The sequence below is a fragment of the Pelobates fuscus genome, chromosome 2 (genome assembly GCF_036172605.1).
Source record: "Pelobates fuscus isolate aPelFus1 chromosome 2, aPelFus1.pri, whole genome shotgun sequence".
NCBI lineage: Eukaryota > Metazoa > Chordata > Amphibia > Anura > Pelobatidae > Pelobates > Pelobates fuscus.
The window spans coordinates 332,191,551-332,206,052 of NC_086318.1; positions in this window are offsets into that span (position 1 = coordinate 332,191,551).

The following is a 14,502-nucleotide window of genomic DNA, read 5'->3' on the forward strand; positions in this document are numbered from 1 at the left end:
CTACCAAAAGGCTGAAAGACCTAAATTGGTCTTTCAGCCAAATTTACTAATACCAAGTAAAGATTACTTAGTATTAGTAATTCTTCCCCTGCTCGCTATGCCACGAGTAGGGGCATGTCTAGTAAACAGTAAGCAGCCTGTGGCTGCTCACTGTTAAAAAAACAAAACAAAACCCTATCGCCCCTCCTGAGTCCCCACCTGTGCCGCACGAGTGGGGGCTATTAAACTGAACGGGGGACCTATTGCCCCCGGCCACCACCCCTGAGCGGATCTATCGTCCCCCCCCTCACTAATAAGCTATTGTTAATGGATGCACTGAACCCCTGAATTAACGTGAGATGTTGTTCGGCAGTAGATTCACTCACAAGAACATGTGGATGAAACCATATACGCACAGCATGGCATGTTGAATGAATGTTTGTGTGTAATTGTGTAGGGTGGCTTTGTGTGAATTTGGGGGTGTATTTATGCAGTCAGTCAATGTGTGAGTGAATGTAGGGATATTTTTATGCCATAAAGTCCTGTTTTTAAATGTGGTTGTGCATTTATGGTAACAAGTATAATTTGCATTCATGGCCAGTGCACATCCTAGTGATGTCACAAGAGCTTTTAATAGTGCATGCGCAATGCGATAGCTAGGGATCGAACACTGACTGGATGGATCAGTGCCCAAGGTAGATGTATAAAAAGTAGGGAAGAAGAAGCAGATAAATATAATAAAAATGTATTTACCTGCTTTTTATTGGCTGTAAAATATAACAACCGACTTCTTCAAAAAGAAAGCATTTGAATAGTAAAGTTATTTGAAAGGGATGCATGTCCCTTATAGGTGTTGGGTGTTACAGATCTCTTTTCTTTGCTCCCTCTACTATTGGTCATATTACACTCTGTATGGGTTTGTGATGCCATTTGCCTGTTTTATGTTAAAGGAAGCAACAGTGAGGAGGCTTGTAGCACCCAATTATGTCTCTTCTTCTCTACCAATAGCAAGGAAATATAGTGTGATAAAGTCCAGAATCCCTTGGCTCTGGGACTTATGCACTCAGCAGTAACTGCACCTGAACACATTTCAACACCAATTACAATGTCAGTACACAGTCTTTTAGAGCCATCATTCTTATTTCTTAACACTGTCTGTGACAATGATGATAATACTTGGAGGCTTCCTATTGTGTGTGTTCGACTCATTTTCAGTGCTGTAACATGTATGCAATCACCTTGAGGTCATGACTGAAATGGTAAATTCATTGACAGTCTTCACAAGATGTTTAGCTCAATGAATGTACTACATGCATTTTTTCACTTCTGTTTATTTAATCCCTAGATTTATATCTGTGTTAAAAGTATACATTTCCCATAGGTTACATAACCCATATGCTGGTATTGATAACCAATCTGTTTACCACATTTTTAATAGGTAAAGTATGTTAATGCATAATTCTGTTATAAAACCTATTTAATCAGATCTCTGGCAGATTTCTAATCCCACAAATATAATTAATAATGATTTAAAATGATTTGCGAGGAAAACCATTTTATAGGTATACAAGTAGTATTGCTAGATGCCAGTCCGGTAATTGTGACTCACTGGTATGGGATTGGTGCCCAGTTTGTAAAGTGCATTCATGGCAAACAAGCTTCCTAGGATTTTGGGACATCACTGATAATGTTGCAAGATCTTTCAAGTGCACATGTACAACAGAGTTGTACAATTCAAATTTCAGTGATCCTTGAGGAGACTAATCAGGTGGATCAGTGTTACTCCTAAGGTAGGCATGGGAAAACACAAAAAAGAAGAAGAAGGTATATAAGGGAAAACAAAAAAAAACAACTTATATTTACTCACCTTTTCTGTCTGCAGAATAAGATAACGGTCTTATTCAAAGTCATCAAAGCCGCTGAATGAGATAGTTATCCCAAAGGGATACATGTCCCTTTAATTATTTTAAAAAGGAAAATAATCGGTGGTGATTGTTATTTAAAAAAAGTGTTTTTTTTTGTTTTGTTTTTTCTTAATTCTCCTCTAAACCTTTTGCTGCAAAAGATCAATGTTAAAAAAATAAATAGTTGTATATGGATTGTTCCAATCTAAATTTTATCCAACAATTAAAGAATATTAACATTTCACATTGATTATTCAGGTCTTTATTGGCACTATCCCAATGGAGCATTAGAAACACTGTCCAAAATGTCAATGCTGATTCTTTTTATAAAAAGTTTATTTATTTATAAAAGAGTGCCCAGGATTCATTGAAACAGTAGTAATATTGCTTATTATCGTGCCTTTTGTGTTGCAGTAGAATCTGTATGAGTGTGTGTATCTATGTGTCTGTATGGGTGTGTCAGTGTGTGTATCTGTATGCCTGTATATGTGTGTGTGTGTGTGTCCATTTATCTGCATGTGTGTCTGTGTATCTACATGTGTATCTGTATGTGTGTCAATGATTGTATCTGTGTGCCTATGTATCTGCATGTGTGGCAGTGTGTGTGTGTCTGTACATCTGTATGTGTGTCAATGTTTATTGTACATCTGTATGTGTATCTGCGTGTCTGTATCTGTATATATATGTGTGGCAGTGTTTGTATCTGTGTATCTGCATGTGTGGCAGTGTGTTTATCAGCATGTCTGTTCAACTGTATGTATAGTAGTGTTGCCATCTGTTTGTCTGCATGTGTGGCAGTGTTTGTACCTGTGTGTCTATACATTTGTATATGTGTTAGTGTGTGTATAAGTATGTCCTTGCAACTATATGTATGTCATTGTATGTATCTGCATGTATGACAGTATGTGCATCAGTGTGTCTGTGCAACTGTATGTGTGTCAGTGTTTGCATCTGTGTATCTGCAGGTGTAAAAGAGTTTTTGCCTGTCTGTACATCATGTGTCAGTCTGTGTGTCTGTATCTATGTGTGTCAGTGTTTTCTCTGTGGGTATGTGCATGTGTGTCATCGTGTCTGTGCAACTGCATGTGTATCTCTTCATTTGCATGTGTATCTCAGTTCTTGTATCTGTGTCTATGTATCTGCATGTGTGTCAGTGTGTGTATCTGTATTATGTATCTGTATGAGTATGTCATCATGTGTATGTATGTCAGTGTTTGTATCTGTGTATCTGCAGGTGTGTCAGTCTGTGTGTTTGTGTATCCACATGAGTGCATCTGCACTGTGAGGAGGATGGAGCAGAGAAAAAGGGGAGATGGGACAGAGAAATGCATATACATTTGAAATAACAGCAACTATAAGAATTATAAATATTTTGCTAATATAAGGGGTACTATTTATGGAAATGGTCTGCCAAGGTTTACTAAAGAGAAAAAAGGTTGGGAACCACTGCAGTAGATCATATTCTTTCACGCCTCAAGTTTTAGTAGAAAAGGCTGCTATAGGCTGGGCTAGTTCTATGTCCTAATCTTCTTTGGAAATGTTTCTGTTTCATAGCCATTGATTTCCATTTTTCGTTTAATCGTGTTTGCTTTCACTGAAGAGGCTGCTGTGGGCTGGTTTAATTCCAATTTTGTTTTCTTTAATATTCTTTCTGCTTCATTCTCATCATCCAACATCTTTCTTTTACTTTTGTTCGGTTTTACTAAAGAGGCTGCTATTGGCTGGTCTAATTCCAATTTCCTTTTTTTCCATGGAATTAATTGTTTCTCACTGTCACTCTCAACCATCTTTCTTTTCCTTTTGTTTGATGGCGCTTTGCATGAAGACGCTGCTGTTGGCTGGGGTGAGATGTTCCATTCGGGGTTGATGTACGTGAACCCTTTGAACAGCTTTTGATTTTCAGCATCAATTGATTCCTCCACAGCCTCTGATGACAAGACATCTCCAGTGTCTAAAGTGTTTGTGAAGACATGGACATATTGCTACAGAGAAAAGATGTGAGCAAAGAATAATCTTAGTATATGTTAGACAAAGCTGCTTTTTAAGGTCTTTTTTTGCATTGGTTTTTCATCTCTCAGCATTTGTTTCCAAGTTTAAATGACCATCTTGGCCCAATGTAAGGCCCTTGTGTACTACCCTGAGATGCTCAGTTTGGGAAAAGTAATTGCAAACCTGAAGCTGTTGAACTTTCCCCCAAGCTAAACCACCGTGTCATGTACCCACGGAAGTCATCTGGAAGAATCTGAGTTTCACTGAAATTTCATTGTAATTAAAATATCTACACATGACAAAGGAAAGACTAACAGGATTATTTACTAAAGTGATAAATCAAAATAAATGTCAAATTTAGTAGCCAACCTGGTAGTGTAGCTGACATAGAGCATTCTCACATTTTAGCTATTTTGACCTTACATTTATATTTTAAATATTTAAATTTCACTTCAAATTCAGTTTGAACTCTTACTTTAGTGAAAAACACTGACATTGTTTTATGTGTGCTTTGAATTATGGCAAAATGTGGCAAATCTTTGATGAGCTTCTGAATACCACTAATTTCCATTCTCTCTGATGGTTGATGAAAAATGGGCAACTTCTTGCTCAATGCCTAAATAGTTTCCTGAAGTTTTTTACTACTCGTGTGTTAAAAGATCTGTGTAGTGTACCATTGTCCTCTATTAACATCCATAGCCCAGTAAACCCCAAAATGTTGAATACATGAGACCTGGTAATGTCATCAATCAGGAGCTGGAGAGAGGAAGGTGGAACTAATGACACAGATTTTAAGATAAGTATCTCCCTTCCCCTTTTCCACCGAATGACACAAACTTGCATGTGGACTTGTCACCTGAGGTTGTCTTTGAAATGTGCAGCTTTAAAGGCAAAAACATTATTTTCTGATACTTACTGTGTATATTGAGAAAGGGGGGACTACTCTTCCAGCCTCCAGCTCTTTCCAGTCAATTGATTTAAAGAAGGGATGTCTTCGAATATCTCCCTCTTCTGCCAAACGCTGGGATGGTGTTTTACAGAGAAGCTGCAAAGAGAAAAAAAAAGTACATAATAAAACTACTTCTGCCTTCAAACATACAATACAAAATCAATAAAATTAGTAATTTATATGAAGTAATATATAGAATAATACCAAACTATGTTAATTCAATTATAACGTACTACATTAATGTGTTACTTCCAGCACCGTGACCACTTCAGTGCTTTGGAGTGGTTATGATGCCTGTAGTCTTGATGTGTAGTGTTTCATTATGAATTGCTGCACATATTGAGATTTACCTTCTTTGCTCATGGTGTACCTCTACTGCCGGCAGCATCATTGGGGCATCATTAGCCAGCCTGGAACAAGCGTACTTAGCCAGCTAATCTCAATTCTGTGCATATTTCTTTGCACAGAGTTGCATTTATTAGTTAAGAGTGATCTGCTGACGCTCTCAACCAATGAATGGCAATGGCATTTACTTATGCACCTCCCCAGACGATGGTTGCACTTCACCAGGCCTGCAAGCACCCAATGGGAACCAGGTAAAAAGACTTACCATTGCAATGTGGCCTGTCCCATTAGCAGAGAACGGGGTAGGGTACTTCTCACATAATAACCACTAGAGTGGGCTATAAAGGTTACGATGCTTGGAGTGATAATAAAACTTACAAAAAAAGTCAAATTGTAGCAACATGTATTATCATTATTGCATTTCTTTGCATGAGCTCTTTGTTACAGAGGTCCTGTTTTACATCCAGAAAGGTCTGCTTCTGAATATTTCTTTAATGTAACTAAAATTGCTATTTCATCCAACTGTTCAATATAACATGCCTTCCTACTTCATGACTTTATTCTGTAGATATGATACAGCCACACTCACCTTTTGTATGAAATCTTGTGTGTCATTGCTAAGGTATGATGGATAGTATGGCGTGTCATCAAGGGTTGAATCAACTGCTTTGTCGGTTGATTTGCCACAATAAAAAGGATTATGTCCTGTAGCCATCAAATAAACGATGACTCCCAATGCCCACCAGTCCACTGCAGCATTATAGTTTTCCTCCAAAATCATCTGCCATATAACATATTTAAGAATAATTGACAATTGAATACATATAATAAAACTGTTTAGTATATTGTAGGGTAGAGGTAAAGACCTAGGATAGAGGAGAAGACAATAAGACATGGTATGTTCAAAAGAATTGTGAGTGTTACGAAGGACACAATGATGACTGTTTTATTTTGGATCTATATTATGGATCATTTGTCCTCCCCACCGGCCCCCATCAGATAGTTATGAGTCAAATTACACAGCGTGGGAAAATTCCAAAGAACTTGCCCACGCTGTGTAAAATGACACAGAGCACTCTGATTGGTGGATTTTAAACCAACCAATCAGAGTGCTGTGACAGGTAAATGTAGAGACTTACCTGTCAGTCTCTTCATTTACCTGTCAGAGCACTTTGATTGGATGGCTTAAACCCACCAATCAGAGTGCTCTGAGCCTAATTGCAGGGCGAAGCCTTGCCCCGACCTACAGAGCTCAGTCTGCGCGGAGCCCTCACCAGGTGAAGATGGATTTTTTGGGGGGGCGCTCGGTTTTTTGTTTTTTTTTCGCGTGGATTTTTATTTGGCCTTTTTTGGGGCTGAGAAAAGAAGATTTTAGAAGAAAGAAAACGTAAGTTTTATTTTTTTTATTTTTTTATACAGGTACTTAGTTAAATGGTCCCCCCCTCATTATTTTTAGGGTGAGGGGGGTAGGTAGGGGTTTATTTTTTGGGGGAGGGGGTGACTAGGGGTTTGGGGACCCCTAGTCAACTGGGGGGCAGGGGGGTTAAATTTGTATTTAGGGCACCCACCCACCGCTCAGGGGTGGGGGCCAGAGGAAGGACATTAGGTCCCCCCTTATTCTTGTTTAAGGCCCCCACCCACCGCTCAGGGGTGGGGGTCAGGGGGGAGGACATTAGCCCCCCATTTGTATTTTGGGCCCCCACCCACCGCTCAGGGGTGGGGGCCAGGGGGGAGGACAATAGGTCCCCCCTTTATTCTTGTTTAGGGCCCCCGCCCACCGCTCAGGGGTGGGGGCCAGGGGGGAGGACAATAGGTCCCCCCAATTTTGTATTTAGGGCCCCCACCCGCCTCTAAGGGGTGGGGGCCAGGGGGAGGACAATAGGTCCACCACCTTATTCTTGTTTAGGGCCCCCACCCACTGCTCAGGGGTGGGGGCCAGGGGGGAGGACATTAGGTTCCCCCCCCCCGTATTCTTGTTTAGGGCCCCCACCCACAGCTCAGGGGTGGGGGTCAGGGGGAGGACATTAGGTCCCCCCCCCAATTTGTATTTTGGGCCCCCACCAACCGCTCAGGGGTGGGGGCCAGGGGGGAGGACATTCGGTTCCCCCCCGAATTTTTATTTAGGGCCCCCACCCGCCGCTCAGGGGTGGGGGCCGGTGGGGAGAATAATAGGTCCTCCCCCCTTTTTTTTACTTTAGGGCCCCCACCCGCCGCTCAGGGAGGGAGGACCCTTCTTTTTTATTTTCAACAACAGGCTGCTCACTGTTTAATAGACATGCCCCTACTCGCGGTACAGGGGCAAAATTTACTAATACTAAGTAATTTTTACTTAGTATTAGTACATTTGGCTGAAAGACCAATTTAGGTCTTTCAGCCTTTTGGTAGATAACTCCCTATACCGTGGGTATTAGGGAGTTATCTACCAAGCGGCTGCAAGAAAAGTCCCGAAGAGCCGAAGTGTCGAATTGCCGAAGTCCCGAATTGACGAAGTCCCGAATTTCGGAATGCCGAACCGAGCCGAATGTTTTCCCCATGCACATGCCTACTTAATACAGAGCAGAATCAGTTTTTTTCAGTATTTGCAGAGAAGTTTAGCAAGATCAAGATCCGAGAAAGCTGAATTGTCTGATATTGTGAACAGTTCACTGCTCCAGATGTTGTTCCATTATAACTTCAGATTAGAATACAAAGTGAACTTTACTATTCATGGCCAGTCTTTACAGTTCCTTTCTAGGGTCAGGTTATGCTACTCATATTTCACTGATGTCAGAGCACTGTCATTCACCCTAACATTTCTAAACATTGGACATCAGTGTCAGCTTCTAAATGCTAAGTACCGTATTTATTCGAGTATAACGCGCATTTTTTTAAACCGATTTTTAATTTAAAATTAAGGGTGCGCGTTATACTCGAATAAATATACCTTCCAGGACCGCCGGGCTCATTACAAGCCCGGCGGTCCTGGGGGGGTGGGCAGCAAGCGTTTACTCACCTCCGTGCAGCTCCTCCAGCTTCCCAGTGTAAATCTCGCGAGACCCGCGGCCAGCTCTGACGCTCTGACGTCGTCAGAGCTGGCCGCGGGTCTCGCGAGATTTACACTGGGAAGCTGGAGCACGTGTGCGCGTTATACTCGAATAAATACGGTAGTTTTTATTTTTGTTTGTTTCATTGACTATAAAATAAAGTTTGAATGAACATGATATCATAAGTGATGATGAATATTGTATTCCTTACCTCGGGTGCTGCATAACCCAATGTGCCAACAAATTCTGTAGCTGTTTGGTCATTAAACATATTCTCCAATGAAAGACCAAAATCAGCTATTTTAAGGTGACCTTCGCTGTCTATTAGAATATTCGCTGGCTTAAGGTCTCTGCAAAGATGATAGACAATGTGAAATGAACAGTAAAGCTTCAAGAATTAGTAAAGATAATACATATATTAGTAGGTCGATAGGAAAGCTACGATCCAGATTAGAGAGAGAATGTGATTTATAAAAATATATTGAATACTGCAAATTACCTATGGATGATGCCATTCTTATGTAGATATTGCAGGCCACACACCAATTCAGCTGCAAAAAATCTGATAAAAAATAGAATAATTGATTAGCCTTGGTTTTCCCTTATCTCAAACACTGTTACCATTTTGAATTCAGTAGTATGTTTCTTTGTGTCTCTGTAAAACAATGTTCAAGTTGATGTTAAGGTGAATAAACTTAGAGATGTTCAGGTGAAATATAGAGTTGGATCCCAGGAGTTGCATAATTAATTTTCTATATCTTAATTTTTTTCACATGTCCTTTTTATTTCATTCCATTTTCAATACCCTCCTCCTTTGACCTCTTTGACTTTCAAATATCTCTTTTCTTGCATTACCTCACAACGTCCATGGACAGTCTCCCATTCATTCGCAGGAAATTATGCAGGTCACCTCCATGCACATATTCCATAGCAAATAATACATGATCCTGTTGGCAAATACAGAGAAAAAAATAAAACATTAAAAAGAAGGGTCCGGATATAATCATTGGGCTTTATGTTTCTAGTGATTAAGTGTCAAAGGATGGAGAGGTTTTAGTACCTTTGTCTGGAAAGTGGAACATAAATTGGTAAGGAAGCGGCATCCTCTTACTACCTCAAGCACTCTGCGTTCCACTAGAGTGGTGTCTTTGTCTTTTAGCATCTGTCTCTTTTTAATGATCTTCACTGCTAGATTTTGTTTAGTGATGTTATCTGTTGCTACCATCACCTATACATAATACAAAAAATTCTCAGCAATCTTGAGATGTATTTACCACTCACCCACACTTCACACCATACTGCTATTTTCCATCGCCACTATGCCTCTTCCTAACTTGATCAAGAGCAACTAATGAAAATGAATCGAAAGAAATGAATACGTTTACCAAGAGAGGCAGTATAAAGGGAAAACAAAAGGGGATCAGATAGGATGGGGGGAGGACATCTTATTGGAAAAGGAGACGCTGGAAGAAAGTTGTGAGAGATAGGAGGAGAACTACGAGAGAACAGTGTAACAAAGACTGAGAGATTGAAGAGTTTGAAGAAGGAGGACTCAACATCAAAAGTGTCAAAGTCAACAGAGTGGTCAAGAACAAAGTAGTATAGGGTAATTGACTTAGCAGAGATAAGTTCAGTTTTTTCTCTAATCAGTGCGGTCTAAGAAGTGTGGAAGGGGTGAAAGCCAGATTGAATAGGGTCATGGAGAGAGTTGGAATTAAGAAAGCAAGCCAAATGGGTAAAGACAAGTTGTTCTAGAAGCTTTCAGGAAAAAGGAGCAGGGATATGGGACGGTAGTTAGAAAGGGGAATCGGGGCAAGGGATGGATTTTTTTTAGGACATGTATGACAGTAGCATCTTTAAGAGGAGCAGGGACAATGCCAGAAGAAAGGGAGCAGTTTAAGATATACGTTAAGGATGGCACAAGACAAGGGGAGAAAGATCTGAGGAGCTGAGATGGGACAGGATCAAGCAGACAAGTGTTGGGGTAAGAGGAAACGAGAAGTGCAGCCACCTCCTGTTCAGTAGCTGGGGAGAAAGCCTGAAAGATATGAATGGCAAGGTCTAAATGTTGTTGTCTTTTTGTAGACATTTTGGTAATATTTTCATAACATTAATTACATTTCAACATAAGTCTTCTGTATTGCCAATTTAACATGCATTTGGACATGGATCCACACATAAATACCAAAGCCCACTTACCATATTCTATCCAGCATTTACAGTGGAACCAAAAATTGCTACCATGTAGCTCTCTAAGATATTTGTTTTGAAAAAAAAATAACTGTCCTTCTGAGCCGTGTTCCAAAACATCATAAACTTGGAAAATCAAAGAAATACAAACTTTTGATTCACTAGAAAGTGTATTCAGTTTCTGTTATATCATGTTTTATTGATTTTGGCTAGTGCATTCTTCTTGTTTACATTCAAACCCCATAGTAAGTGGTATCCAACTACAATTTCATGACATGCAGCTAGCAGCCATTGGCAAACATAACTGTTTTTCAATATGGTGGGTGAATAACTAAAAATAGAATATATTTTAATGTATGCAACTAATTTTAGAATGGGCTGTTCCTGAGGACAGTCTGATATTATTACTAACAAAAGTGTAAATTATCAGGAATTCATTGTAAATTTTGAAGGCAGTTGGAAATTCAAGACCAACTTAAAATAAATGGAAAAAAATATCTCCAAGTCAGTCATTTTCAATTCCACAATTTACCACTATTTTGTCTTAAATTTGAAATCATCTGTTAATTTACTGTGAATTCCTGACTATTTATGAGGAAAGAAAGAAATAAAATGAGGAAAGATATGAAATGCTATAAAACAAAGCAAAGAAACTAAAATGATTTGTTTATAGGTTGAAATATGATTTATGTAGTCAAGAGAAATGTAACCAAAGACAAATAACAAAAGGATATTTTACATTTTGAACAAGAAAATTAAGGGTTATTCTATTACGTACTTTCCCAAAAGAACCTCTTCCTATGACATGATGGAAGCAAAGTCTTTCTAATGAAAAAGGAATGGCCTGCTCCTTAGACCCTCCTACTGTAGAGAGAAATATTTAATAATTAATAATCATATTGTAAAATTCTTCAACAAGATCTCAACAAATTGGCCACGCTCAGCATTTGTAATCATTTTCTAATTATTACTTAATTTCATCAACGTAATCTGCTCATGAAGATTTGTAAACTATGCATTGTCTTAATTTATGTGATCGCTAATCATTATTTGCATTATTTCCTATTATCTCTAATTTAGGAGGGAAACCCAAAATTGAAAATTGAGCAGGGCAAAGTACTTCATGGAAGACTAATCCATTTCACTTTGGTGATGATGTTTAGTGTGCACTTTGAAATAAAATACGAGGAGCATGCAAGTGCAGCATGTATGTTTTTTTTAAACCATTACAATCTACTAGAATGGTGTATTTTATACCAGGGTTCGTTATGCATTAATAGTGTAAATGAATAAAACTATTACTTATTACATTTTAATCCTCGAACATATTCAGTAGCATTATAAATGTGCAAGTATAAGTAGTTAGTAAAATCACAATAATCAATAGATTCTACAGCATATGTAAGGCCCTAATTGGAAGAGCCACCATTCTGCGGGAATTTGTATATTTAATTTTACACAAATTGTTAACATAATGACTATATAGGCTATAGAAGTATATAATATTATATCATTTAACTTTATACAACTATGTGGTACACATTGGAATATACCAAGATGTTGGTAAATATTACCACATGACAGGATGCTTCATATTTTGCATTAACTTTTTTTTACTAACTCCATAGCAGCAAAGGACTGTATTCTGGTTGGTTCTTTATTTCAACTGTTTTTTTCTTTGCTGCTATGGAGTTAGTAAAGAAAGTTAAAGCAAAATACTCATCTCCTGTCATTAATAAAATTAAAATTATTAATATACTACGCTAGTATAATCTTCAATTGCTGTGTTTAACAATATGGTGTATTTCAAATTATAGTCTGATTTATTATATTTTATCAAACCAAACCTTCACTTTTTCTTTCTTTAACTTGCCTTATATAGACTACTACCTCCTCTCTAACTCCCTACTACAATTTCTTACCTTTGCTGTTCTCATTTTTCTTCTGGTCTTCCACATTTTTCTTGTGGTCTTCCACGTTTTTCTTTTTACGCTTTGCCTTCTTGCATTTTGTTTGTTTATGGGGTTTCCATTTCAATTTCCAATTCTCAATTGGTTGTTTTTTTCTCTTTCTCACTCTCTTTCTTTTCTTTGTCAACCCCGGCATTTTTGGTTTTGTTATGATAAACCAAAAAAAGCAAGACAATTGGCAAAAATGCTCAGAAATTAAATCACACTCTTTACTGCTCAAATGCGCTAAAGAGAAATGACAGATTACTCCTTTGTGTATCTTTCTGTGATGTCAATTGCTATTATCCTACTATGATGTCATGTGATATAATCTAAACATTGTTGAGAGAAATGGCTTCCAGAGTTTAGCATGGCTGCAGAATCACGTGATGTCACAAGGAAAGTGCTATGCTGCAGATGGAACTTTCTACTATGTGTAAAATAGCATAGAGACATGGAAATGGCATTCACAAAATATAATCATTTTTTCCATATATGTCCAATTTCTCATAAATCATATAGTTAAGACATTGTAAAACGTCATATTATTTACTTTGTGTAAATATATATGTATATATATATATTTATTTTATTTTATTTTTTTTCATTTAAAAATAGGAAGGATTGCCAAAAACTCATAAATCATTAGAAATAAGATTACAGAGAAAAAAGTACAATTGAAAAGGTACCAAAGCCAGTAAAGAAGGCCAAGATTAGGATGAAGAATAAAACAAAAACCGGTGATAGGATAAATAGGGTAAAATCAGTGGCGTACATACCAGGGTCGCAGGGGTCGCGGCTGCGACCGGGCCCGGCCCACCAGGGGGCCCGGCCGCCCCTGCGACCCGGTATGTACCCACAGGGCCAGCCTCTTCTGCTGGGGGGCCCAGGAGCCGGCCACCTCCGGGCCCCCCGAGGCTGGCCCTGCTGTCACCCGGCTGGCGCGCGCGCGAGGGAGCACTGTCCCCTGGGTGCTCCCTCTTCAGCTCCCTCGCGCACCGCACTGAAACCGGAGCCGGAAGATGACGTCATCTTCTGGCTCCGGTATCAGTACGCGGCGCGCGAGGGAGCTGAAGAGGGAGCACCCAGGGGACAGTGCTCCCTCGCGCGCCCGCCAGCCGGGTGACCAGCAACACCACTGGACCCCAGGGAATCCCCCCAGCTCTCACACAGGTAAGGAGGCTGGGGGGGATTAAATAAAAAAAAAAAACAGAAAAAACGTGTGTGTGTGTTTAGTGAGTGTGTTAGTGAGTGTGTGTTAGTGTTAGTGAGTGTGTTAGTGAGTGTGTGTGTGTGTGTGTGTGTGTGTTAGTGAGTGTGTTAGTGAGAGTGGTAGTGAGTGAGAGTGTTAGTGAGTGTTAGTGAGTGTGTTAATGTGAGTGTGTTAGTGAGTGTGTTTGTGTTAGTGAGTGTGTTAATGTGAGTGTGTTAGTGAGTGTGTTAGTGTTAGTGAGTGTGTTAGTGTTAGTGAGTGTGTTAATGTGAGTGTGTGAGTGTTAGTGAGTGAGTGAGTGAGTGTGTTAATGTGAGTGTGTTAGTGTTAGTGAGTGTGTTAGTTTGTGTTAGTGTGTGTGTGTGTTAGTGAGAGAGTGTGTTAGTGAGAGAGTGTGTTAGTGTTAATGTGAGTGTGTTAGTGTTAGTGAGTGTGTTAGTGTGAGTGTGTGAGTGTTAGTGAGTGAGTGAGTGTGTGTTAGTGAGTGTGTTAATGTGAGTGTGTTAGTGTTAGTTTGTGTTAGTGTGTGTGTGTTAGTGAGAGAGTGTGTTAGTGTTAGTGTTAGTGAGTGTGTGAGTGTGTTAGTGGTAGTGTGTTAGTGGTAGTGTGTTAGTGGTAGTGTGTTAGTGTGAGTGTGTTAGTGTGAGTGATTGTGTTAGTGAGTGTGTGAGTGATTGTGTTAGTGAGTGTGTTGGTGTTAGTGAGTGTGTTAGTGTGTGTTAGTGAGTGTGTTAGTGTTAGTTTGTGAGTGTGTTAGTGAGTGAGTGTGTTAGTGAGTGAGTGTGTTAGTGAGTGAGTGTGTTAGTGAGTGAGTGTGTTAGTGAGTGTGTGTTAGTGAGTGTGTTAGTGTGAGTGTTAGTTTTAGAGTGTGTTAGTGTTAGTGTGTGTGTCTTTTACTGAGTATGTTTGTGTGCGTCTGTCACTGAGTGTGTGTCTGTCAGTAAATGTGTGCGTCTGTTCA